Raw genomic sequence first — 12,215 nt, forward strand, 5'->3', positions numbered from 1 at the left:
TAGATTAACACTGAATAAAAGTAGTGGTTTACTATGAAAACTCTAAGTCATTTAACGGCAAATGGTAACGTTAAAAACTTTTTGATCTGATCTGTTTATAGGTTATATCTGCATAACAGTTTCAATAAACTAAGTGATTTTATTGTTATGCTGACATAACAAAGCTAACTGAACAGACACTATTGAAGCCATGCAAACAATTCACTGCAACGAGGGGCCGTTGCAGCGCATCGCGCTTTAGGCATTGTGACGTCACACACGCAGGCGAGTTTTCTAAATCTGCGTGGCTTGTGAAATCTGCAACGCGCGTTCTGTAGTTTCACTCTTATGGTTTATAATTGCAACTGGCACAGCCCAGTCTGTTACACGTTACTTAATGTGTTGTTTTATTTGCAGATTCAGATGTTCACCCGCTTCACGATCTCTTCCATTTTCGTCATACAACTTCAAATATTTTACGTGTATGTAAACATAGGAGTCTGTCGTGGGCCAACTGGGTATGCGGAACTGTTAGGCCTAACTTAGATTAACTAGCGCTAGGGTTGAGTGACTTATTCTTTGTCCGAGAAGGATCCGTAGAGGAAGTCTTTCTCGGTCAAAGAATGGTCCAAGTCGCTAGGAGTGCTACTATGTCAGCAAGTTGGCGCTAGGGCTAGAACTATGAGTAGCACTCGTTAACTAAGGGTAGGTTATAGTTAACATAGGTGGGGTACGTTTGGGATTCGCGCGCCACGTAGGGACTCTAGCTTAGATCGATTTCTAGTTAGGTGTGGCGTGTTGCTAAATGGCTTTAGCTAAAATAAGGTGCGTATAGAAACACGGCCTGGGCATGGCCTCCACAGCATTGCATTGGCCGCGGTGCAGACGACACAGAGTAGGGACACCGCTATTTCCAATGAAGGTCCAGGCTCGTGGACCAGAGGAGACCGGCTTTGCATATAGCCCGAAAAGTTTCGTGATCCACCCTGGTAGGGCGCAAACTTTTGTATTTTTTCCCCCCAGCCCTGCGTTTGCGTAAAACATTTGGGTCCTTGCGGGGGGACTCTGAGGGCAGGGGCAGTGACGCGATGTTGTTGAGTTATACGCCTTAAAACGTTACTGTCCCTTCAAAAAAAATGCGCCTATTCCAACTGTAAAGCTAAGGTTGCTGTGGATTTGTTTGTCGGGTTTTGACCAGCTTGTTTTATTCATGCTTGTACGTCCAGCTCAAGGTTTTCTTTCTTAAAAAGAAGCTGCGAATTGGATATCAAGCATGTGATGTAATAACTCTTTGTTGATCGCAACATAATGTTCGTGATAACCTGAATTTTCGCCAATTACAAAGCCCTAGATCCCATTTTGCTGGTCAAGCCTTTTTTTCGTGGATTTAGGCTAACTTACTTACTATTAAGTTCAGTTCCGTGTCCTTGCTTGACCCGGCCATCCAGTCATTATGGGGCAGTGGCATTTTGGGTGGTTGTAAAACACGACAGACTCACCTTCTACTTTTCTAGGCTAATTTGCTACGGATGTATGCAGGGCAGTTAGTTAGGCAAGCTTGTGTACTTTTAAGTCGGCGGCGCAGGGACGATGGCGGTTCCAACGTTTTTTTCAGAAACTTGTCAAACAAAGCAGACGAACAACCGATTCGTACCAAGATGAACCACTCTGCCACTGTGCTTAAAACTATAACCGAAAGTATTTCTCTGTCGCTTTCCCTCTTTCACCAACAAAATTATGTGCGAGTCCACTTTTGCTATCCTTTCATTTCTTTTTAAGTAGACCAGTTCTTGGGGGGGTGTTGTGCCTTTTTACATCAGCCGACAGGTTGTTCATGATGTGTATTGCTTATTTTTTCATCGCCCATCGCTCGCTCTAACCATGCGAACCGCCACCGTCAAGTGTTAGAAAGCGAAAAAGTTAAAAGATGTGAGAAAAGTCCAGTTTTGCTCTCCAATTCCATGTCGACTTGCTAAATTGTAAGTTTCTTGCTGTTGTTCTAGTTTTTTTTTGAAAACTCATCTTGTTTTTGTTTTTCAGGTGTTTTGGGAAAGTATTGTATTATTTAAGATTGTAAGGTGACAAACCTAAAAAACCCGCAAAACTACAAAACTTGCCTTGCAATTAAAAAGAGTTTATGAGGTAATTTTGATTGTGTTTTTATTAACCTTGGTGTTTTTCTACAGGAAATCACTTTTCTATTTTTTTACAGGTTTAATATATATTCTGTTTTGTTTTTCAGATTTATTATTGTTATTTTTGCAGGATTAACTAATAATTTTGTTTTTCAGATTCCAAAGGCATTTTGAAACAATTATATTGATAATAATTTGTTTTGTTATTCAGGTTTAGGATTTAAAACTTGTTTTGTTTTACAGGTTTTAGGATTTTGAAACTTGTTTTGTTTTTCGGAGTAGGAATTTGTTATTAACTTCTGTTTTTTAGGTGGCAGAAACTAGAATTTAATTTGTGAAAAATAATACTTTCTTTTTGCATGCTTTACGAAACCTGTAACGTTAGCTTCCAGGTAGGGATTTAACCTTCTTTTTTGCAGGTTAACCAAACTGTGTTTTTGTTTTTCAGCTTTTAGAGTTTTATAAAAGTTTAGGTATTATGGTTTCGCAGGTTTACTAATTACCATTTCAATACTGCAACGAAAAGCATAACAAAGAATAAGGTGTTGCACGTTGCTAAAACGGGATGAAATTGTTCACGAAAAACCCTGAGGTAAAACTTTCTGTTTTCAAATATGTTTTTTACGTGTTGTATAATTAGTTTTTCCGTTGTATCCTTTGTATTGCCCGTTGTATAATTAGTTTTTTCAATTTGTATTTCAGATGCTTCATGATAGAGTGACGTCACTCCACGAAACGACGACAGATATGATTTTAACCATTAAGAAAAAAGGTAACAAAGTTTACTTCGATTACAAACAAACGTTGTATTAAAACCTATGTATTTAATTGCTTGACTTAAATTGCTGTAATCATATTTAGGCTAATTGTATTTGTTGGGTTTAAACTTTAATCGATTTTTTTCTATATTTCAGACGTCGTACCTACTTCACTGGAATCCAACGCATCAGTCCAGGAGTTCCCTCTGATTTCATCGTCGATGGCGTCATCGCATTCCGTCAGATGATGTCACCTGAAGCATAACATTATCTCGCCATTGTATTTTCCTACGTCATGGTGACGTTTTCATCACCCTCAAGACAATGACGTCAACTTCATTCTCCGCAGTGACGCAAACGACGTGACGTCATGTTGGGTTCCATTTTGGGGTGAACCGGTTTCATCAGTCAGCCCCAGGCGATGGCAACGTCCTACAAGGCTGGGGCTTATCTTATGTCACTGTGACGTAGATTCCTGACGTCATGATATATTTCCAACTTGTGTTACACACATACGTTTGACTGAACGTCCGCTTCTGACTTGGATAATGCCGGGTTCTATTGCTGTTTTACACGAGAACACACGCACACAGCATCCAGCAACAATCACGCAAATTTTGTTTTAACAACAGCGCGAACGTTCAGCGATGCTTTTGATCATTCCGCCCTTGCAATATATTCATTTCGGGATTTTGAGTTGTAACGCATAAGTCCTTTGTAACATAAACACTTTCCTTGTGATCTGTATGCTCTACGCATTGTAACATGCTTTAAATGACCGTTTTAGATATATTTTTTATGTTATGTTTTAGATATATTTTTGTGATTGAATACAGATGAATGTGACTCCCGACATTGCTGTTTGTATTTTGGCAGCCATTGATTAAACTCGCTTCATTTCTGCTGTTTTCCATTTCCATGCAATCTGTTGGCAAACTTGACAAGTTAAAATTATAGATTTGAGCTGAAAACACAAACTGTTCTTTGTGTAAGAACTTTGATCCAATTTCCTTGCAACGTAGCAGTTTTTAACTTTCCTTGCAATGATGTTTCAAAAAGTGTTCGTTTACAAAAATAATTGCTTTTGTGGGTTATGTTATTGTGTTTTGATTTAAAGTGTTCGTTTTGTGCTTAAGCAACCTTTGCCTGAAAAGTCATGCAAGTTTTACCTTGCTATTTTGCTTCGCTACTTTTTTCTGGTTACATTCCAATGATCCGCTAGGGGCGCTGTTATCTGCTTATTGCGACAGCGCATGTCTTATGGGGCAAAACCATTAATTTTCTGTTTGAGAATTGTGGTTGATAGTAACATCTGCCTTCAAACTATCACCTTATTGCAAAGTTGCACACATTACGTATCGAACACGTTTGCTTATAGATAATAGTTGTATGTTTTCTATAATGTTGTTAATTACTCATCTGCCGTATAGCTCTTGTGTTGTTTCTATTATGAAAATATTCCGCTAGAGACGTTTTTAAACTTGTTTTCCATTCATACGTGCTCAAAATGTACTTCAGTTATCTGCTATACTGGTCTTGTGTTATCATCTTCCGCCCGAGGCGCCATTACATCTTAGTTGTGATGCAGCGCATGTATGTGTGGTTAAGCTAACTAAGCAATTATTTTTCCACTCAAGTAAAGTGTAGTTTAATAATATGTAAAACCTGATATTAATAGTTCTTAAATTGTATAAGCAAAAACCGAAATTTCCGATTCGTGCCCTACGATGAGATTTAATTTTTCTGTTTACCTGTTTTGCTGACAATTTCTCTTTCTTCAATCAATTCATTGAGCTTTGCTTCTTGAAAGTGTTCCAAACTATTATCACTTCACAGCGCATTTAAATACTTTGGGTAATGTGCGAAAATTTATCTCTTTGCTGTGGTGTGCTGTTTAAGTGTACGTGTGCAAAACAATCTTGTTCAAATTTCCTTCTGACTTACATGTTTAAATCTACTTTATAACGCAATATTTACCAATCACTGAATATTCTTTTTCATTGTTGTTGCCGGAAAAATGGAATACAACTGACAATGTTGATGGTTTCCTGTTTGATGTACATTCACGGTTTCATGGTCAGTTTTTGAAGATGTATTAGTTTGTTTTGCATACAACCAAGAAATGGGCATGAACACAAATTAAAAATATCAATTATAACTAATTCGGATTTTCTTGCATTGTCAGGTAACTATCAGTAAGCGGAAAAGATAAATATCTCGCATGCAAACTTGGGAATACAATTAGCATCCCAATAACAGTGATAATAGGTGTCAATAAATAAAGCTCACATACATAAAATGAGAGAAATTAAGTTAAAACTATATCAATATTATTGAAACCATTCATCTTAATTCTTGTAAAAACCTGCTTTGCGTCCTTGTTTGTTTGTCTTAGTTTTAACCTTGTTTAATATCCTGTATCACCCTGGTTTTAACCATCATAATTTTGTGGCCTCTTTCTAATAAGTCAAGTTTAAATTCAATTAATAGCATGGACATGTTAAAATAAGTTTAGTTTATGTTCAGGCAGAAAACCATAGTGCAGGGATGGCGAACTTTTTCATAAAATAGGTCATTCATGTCACCATAATTCGAAAAGAAAACGAAATGGGTCACAGATTTTATTATATGTCACTACAATGAGACACTTGATACTGCATCTCCTGCAAGTGTACGGGGCTGCTAAATAACAACATATTGTTTACCAAAACACGCTAATTTCAGAAGCAGTCGAAACGATACCGATACACATACTAATCACTAAAAGTTTCTGCTAACAATGAAGAACATAATACATTTGTTACGTCATAAATGTTTACCGTCGTTAATAGATTAAAATATGACTGGGCATTTACTAGTAACTTAGGGTTATCACATCGGGACATGCAAAATTTCGGACAATCTAAAAAAATACCTTTAATGAAACCAAACACAAAACAAACCGCATTTTATTGTATCTTACGGTTTGCAAGCAATCACTCTTTTATTTACAATTCAGCTTCGCTACAAAGTAATACATTTATTCAACTAACTTGCAAGTTTTTTTTCAAAAATCTGGATCAAATTTTCGATTTTTATATCCGATATGGAGTTTTGGTAGGAGGCAGAAACCGGTTTAAACCAGTTTGAAAGGATGAGGCAGAAACCGGTTTAAACCAGTTTGGTAGAAGGCAGAAACCGGTTTAAACCAGTTTGAAGTTTGAAACTGGAATACTCCGGCGAAAACCCACCGAAAACCGGATTTTTCTTCAATTTTTTGACCCCCGAAAATCGAAAATACGGAAAGGCTATAGCCTCAGGGTTTTTTCAAAAATCGGGTCAAAATTTTCGGTTTTCAAATCCGGTTTAAACCGGTTTGGAGGTTCGGTAGGAGGCAGAAACCGGTTTAAACCAGTTTGAAACTGGAATATTCCGGCGAAAACCCACAGAAAACCGGATTTTTCTTCCATTTTTTGACCCGCGAAAATCGAAAAAACGGAAAGGCTGTAGCCTTAGGTTTTTTTCAAAAATCGGGCCAAAATTTTCGATTTTTAAATCAGGTTTGAACCGGTTTGGAGGTTCGGCAGGAGGCAGAAACCGGTTTAAACCAGTTTGAAACTGGAATATTCCGGCGAAAACCCACCGAAAACCGGATTTTTCTTCAATATTTGACCCCCGAAAATCGAAAAAACGGAAAGGCTATAGCCTTAGGGTTTTTTCAATAATCAGGTCAAAATTTTCGATTTTCAAATCCGGTTTAAACCGGTTTGGAGATTCGGTAGGAGGCAGAAACCGGTTTAAACCAGTTTGAAACTGGAATATTCCGGCGAAAACCCACCGAAAACCGGATTTTTCTTCAATTTTTGTCCCCCGAAAATCGAAAAAACGGAAAGGCCATAGCCTTAGGTTTTTTTTAAAAATCGGGTCAAAATTTTCGGTTTTCAATTCCGGTTTAAACCGGTTTGGAGATTCGGTAGGAAGCAGAAACCGGTTTAAACCAGTTTGAAACTGGAATATTCCGGCGAAAACCTACCGAAAACCGGATTTTTCTTCAATTTTTTGACCCCCGAAAATCGAAAAAACGGAAAGGCTATAGCCTTAGGGTTTTTTCAAAAATCGGGTCAAAATTTTCGGTTTTCAAATCCGGTTTAAACCGGTTTGGAGGTTCGGTAGGAGGCAGAAACCGGTTTAAACCAGTTTGAAACTGGAGTATTCCAGGGAAAACCCACCGAAAACCGGATTTTTCTTCAATTTTTTGACCCCCGAAAATCGAAAAAACGGAAAGGCTATAGCCTTAGGGTTTTTTCAAAAATCGGGTCAAAATTTTCGGTTTTCAAATCCGGTTTAAACCGGTTTGGAGATTCGGTAGGAAGCAGAAACCGGTTTAAACCAGTTTGAAACTGGAATATTCCGGCGAAAACCCACCGAAAACCGGATTTTTCTTCAATATTTGACCCCCGAAAATCGAAAAAACGGAAAGGCTATAGCCTTAGGGTTTTTTCAATAATCAGGTCAAAATTTTCGATTTTCAAATCCGGTTTAAACCGGTTTGGAGATTCGGTAGGAGGCAGAAACCGGTTTAAACCAGTTTGAAACTGGAATATTCCGGCGAAAACCCACCGAAAACCGGATTTTTCTTCAATTTTTGTCCCCCGAAAATCGAAAAAACGGAAAGGCCATAGCCTTAGGTTTTTTTAAAAAATCGGGTCAAAATTTTCGGTTTTCAATTCCGGTTTAAACCGGTTTGGAGATTCGGTAGGAGGCAGAAACCGGTTTAAACCAGTTTGAAACTGGAATATTCCGGCGAAAACCTACCGAAAACCGGATTTTTCTTCAATTTTTTTACCCCCGAAAATCGAAAAAACGGAAAGGCTATAGCCTTAGGGTTTTTTCAAAAATCGGGTCAAAATTTTCGGTTTTCAAATCCGGTTTAAACCGGTTTGGAGGTTCGGTAGGAGGCAGAAACCGGTTTAAACCAGTTTGAAACTGGAGTATTCCAGGGAAAACCCACCGAAAACCGGATTTTTCTTCAATTTTTTGACCCCCGAAAATCGAAAAAACGGAAAGGCTATAGCCTTAGGGTTTTTTCAAAAATCGGGCCAAAATTTTCGATTTTTAAATCAGGTTTGAACCGGTTTGGAGGTTCGGTAGGTGGCAGAAACCGGTTTAAACCAGTTTGAAACTGGAATATTCCGGCGAAAACCCACCGAAAACCGGATTTTTCTTCAATATTTGACCCCCGAAAATCGAAAAAACGGAAAGGCTATAGCCTTAGGGTTTTTTCAATAATCAGGTCAAAATTTTCGATTTTCAAATCCGGTTTAAACCGGTTTGGAGATTCGGTAGGAGGCAGAAACCGGTTTAAACCAGTTTGAAACTGGAATATTCCGGCGAAAACCCACCGAAAACCGGATTTTTCTTCAATTTTTGTCCCCCGAAAATCGAAAAAACGGAAAGGCCATAGCCTTAGGTTTTTTTTTAAAATCGGGTCAAAATTTTCGGTTTTCAATTCCGGTTTAAACCGGTTTGGAGATTCGGTAGGAGGCAGAAACCGGTTTAAACCAGTTTGAAACTGGAATATTCCGGCGAAAACCTACCGAAAACCGGATTTTTCTTCAATTTTTTTACCCCCGAAAATCGAAAAAACGGAAAGGCTATAGCCTTAGGGTTTTTTCAAAAATCGGGTCAAAATTTTCGGTTTTCAAATCCGGTTTAAACCGGTTTGGAGGTTCGGTAGGAGGCAGAAACCGGTTTAAACCAGTTTGAAACTGGAGTATTCCAGGGAAAACCCACCGAAAACCGGATTTTTCTTCAATTTTTTGACCCCCGAAAATCGAAAAAACGGAAAGGCTATAGCCTTAGGGTTTTTTCAAAAATCGGGCCAAAATTTTCGATTTTTAAATCAGGTTTGAACCGGTTTGGAGGTTCGGTAGGTGGCAGAAACCGGTTTAAACCAGTTTGAAACTGGAATATTCCGGCGAAAACCCACCGAAAACCGGATTTTTCTTCAATTTTTTGACCCCCGAAAATCGAAAAAACGGAAAGGCTATAGCCTTAGGTTTTTTCAAAAATCGGGTCAAAATTTTCGATTTTTAAATCCAGTTTAAACCGGTTTGGAGGTTCGGTAGGAGGCAGAAACCGGTTTAAACCAGTTTGAAACTGGAATATTCCGGCGAAAACCCACCGAAAACCGGATTTTTCTTCAATATTTGACCCCCGAAAATCGAAAAAACGGAAAGGCTATAGCCTTAGGGTTTTTTCAATAATCAGGTCAAAATTTTCGATTTTCAAATCCGGTTTAAACCGGTTTGGAGATTCGGTAGGAAGCAGAAACCGGTTTAAACCAGTTTGAAACTGGAATATTCCGGCGAAAACCCACCGAAAACCGGATTTTTCTTCAATTTTTTTACCACCAAAATCGAAAAAACGGAAAGGCTATAGCCTTAGGGTTTTTTCAAAAATCGGGTCAAAATTTTCCATTTTTAAATCCAGTTTAAACCGGTTTGGGGGTTCGGTAGGAGGCAGAAACCGGTTTAAACCAGTTTGAAACTGGAATATTCCGGCGAAAACCTACCGAAAACCGGATTTTTCTTCAATTTTTTGACCCCCGAAAATCGAAAAAAACGGAAAGGCTATAGCCTTAGGTTTTTTTCAAAAATCGGGTCAAAATTTTCGGTTTTCAAATCCGGTTTAAACCGGTTTGGAGATTCGGTAGGAAGCAGAAACCGGTTTAAACCAGTTTGAAACTGGAATATTCCGGCGAAAACCCACCGAAAACCGGATTTTTCTTCAATTTTTTGACCCCCGAAAATCGAAAAAACGGAAAGGCTATAGCCTTAGGGTTTTTTCAAAAATCGGGTCAAAATTTTCGATTTTTAAATCCAGTTTAAACAGGTTTGGAGGTTCGGTAGGAGGCAGAAACCGGTTTAAACCAGTTTGAAACTGGAATATTCCGGCGAAAACCTACCGAAAACCGGATTTTTCTTCAATTTTTTGACCCCCGAAAATCGAAAAAACGGAAAGGCTATAACCTTAGGTTTTTTTCAAAAATCGGGTCAAAATTTTCGATTTTTAAATCCAGTTTAAACCGGTTTGGAGGTTCGGTAGGAGGCAGAAACCGGTTTAAACCAGTTTGAAACTGGAATATTCCGGCGAAAACCCACCGAAAACCGGATTTCTCTTCAATTTTTTGACCCCCGAAAATCGAAAAAACGGAAAGGCTATAGCCTTAGGTTTTTTTCAAAAATCGGGTCAAAATTTTCGATTTTTAAATCCAGTTTAAACCGGTTTGGAGGTTCGGCAGGAGGCAGAAACCGGTTTAAACCAGTTTGAAACTGGAATATTCCGGCGAAAACCCACCGAAAACCGGATTTTTCTTCAATATTTGACCCCCGAAAATCGAAAAAACGGAAAGGCTATAGCCTTAGGGTTTTTTCAATAATCAGGTCAAAATTTTCGATTTTCAAATCCGGTTTAAACCGGTTTGGAGATTCGGTAGGAGGCAGAAACCGGTTTAAACCAGTTTGAAACTGGAATATTCCGGCGAAAACCCACCGAAAACCGGATTTTTCTTCAATTTTTGTCCCCCGAAAATCGAAAAAACGGAAAGGCTATAGCCTTAGGGTTTTTTCAAAAATCGGGTCAAAATTTTCGGTTTTCAAATCCGGTTTAAACCGGTTTGGAGGTTCGGTAGGAGGCAGAAACCGGTTTAAACCAGTTTGAAACTGGAGTATTCCAGGGAAAACCCACCGAAAACCGGATTTTTCTTCAATTTTTTGACCCCCGAAAATCGAAAAAACGGAAAGGCTATAGCCTTAGGGTTTTTTCAAAAATCGGGCCAAAATTTTCGATTTTTAAATCAGGTTTGAACCGGTTTGGAGGTTCGGTAGGTGGCAGAAACCGGTTTAAACCAGTTTGAAACTGGAATATTCCGGCGAAAACCCACCGAAAACCGGATTTTTCTTCAATTTTTTGACCCCCGAAAATCGAAAAAACGGAAAGGCTATAGCCTTAGGTTTTTTCAAAAATCGGGTCAAAATTTTCGATTTTTAAATCCAGTTTAAACCGGTTTGGAGGTTCGGTAGGAGGCAGAAACCGGTTTCAACCAGTTTGAAACTGGAATATTCCGGCGAAAACCTACCGAAAACCGGATTTTTCTTCAATATTTGACCCCCGAAAATCGAAAAAACGGAAAGGCTATAGCCTTAGGGTTTTTTCAATAATCAGGTCAAAATTTTCGATTTTCAAATTCGGTTTAAACCGGTTTGGAGATTCGGTAGGAAGCAGAAACCGGTTTAAACCAGTTTGAAACTGGAATATTCCGGCGAAAACCCACCGAAAACCGGATTTTTCTTCAATTTTTTTACCACCAAAATCGAAAAAACGGAAAGGCTATAGCCTTAGGGTTTTTTCAAAAATCGGGTCAAAATTTTCCATTTTTAAATCCAGTTTAAACCGGTTTGGAGGTTCGGTAGGAGGCAGAAACCGGTTTAAACCAGTTTGAAACTGGAATATTCCGGCGAAAACCTACCGAAAACCGGATTTTTCTTCAATTTTTTGACCCCCGAAAATCGAAAAAACGGAAAGGCTATAGCCTTAGGTTTTTTTCAAAAATCGGGTCAAAATTTTCGATTTTTAAATCCGGTTTAAACCGGTTTGGAGGTTCGGTAGGAGGCAGAAACCGGTTTAAACCAGTTTGAAACTGGAATATTCCGGCGAAAACCCACCGAAAACCGGATTTTTCTTCAATTTTTTTACCATCAAAATCGAAAAAACGGAAAGGCTATAGCCTTAGGGTTTTTTCAAAAATCGGGTCAAAATTTTCCATTTTTAAATCCAGTTTAAACCGGTTTGGAGGTTCGGTAGGAGGCAGAAACCGGTTTAAACCAGTTTGAAACTGGAATATTCCGGCGAAAACCTACCGAAAACCGGATTTTTCTTCAATTTTTTGACCCCCGAAAATCGAAAAAAACGGAAAGGGTATAGCCTTAGGTTTTTTTCAAAAATCGGGTCAAAATTTTCGGTTTTCAAATCCGGTTTAAACCGGTTTGGAGATTCGGTAGGAAGCAGAAACCGGTTTAAACCAGTTTGAAACTGGAATATTCCGGCGAAAACCCACCGAAAACCGGATTTTTCTTCAATTTTTTGACCCCCGAAAATCGAAAAAACGGAAAGGCTATAGCCTTAGGGTTTTTTCAAAAATCGGGTCAAAATTTTCGATTTTTAAATCCAGTTTAAACAGGTTTGGAGGTTCGGTAGGAGGCAGAAACCGGTTTAAACCAGTTTGAAACTGGAATATTCCGGCGAAAACCTACCGAAAACCGGATTTTTCTTCAATTTTTTGACCCCCGAAAATCGAAAAAAC

At 38.6% G+C, this 12,215-nt stretch overlaps 1 long non-coding RNA gene across 1 annotated transcript; it reads left to right on the forward strand.

Annotated features, from left to right (window-relative positions):
• The first annotated feature begins 2,543 nt into the window (after window positions 1-2,543).
• On the forward strand, window positions 2,544-4,913 carry LOC145215249 (uncharacterized). The gene is made up of 3 exons (XR_013857242.1): window positions 2,544-2,706; window positions 2,817-2,886; window positions 3,029-4,913. It is a non-coding gene; the product is annotated as an uncharacterized LOC145215249 (long non-coding RNA).
• The last annotated feature ends 7,302 nt before the right edge of the window (window positions 4,914-12,215 follow it).

The sequence above is a fragment of the Phallusia mammillata genome, chromosome 2 (assembly GCF_965637545.1).
Source record: "Phallusia mammillata chromosome 2, kaPhaMamm4.hap1.1, whole genome shotgun sequence".
NCBI classification, from domain to species: domain Eukaryota; kingdom Metazoa; phylum Chordata; class Ascidiacea; order Phlebobranchia; family Ascidiidae; genus Phallusia; species Phallusia mammillata.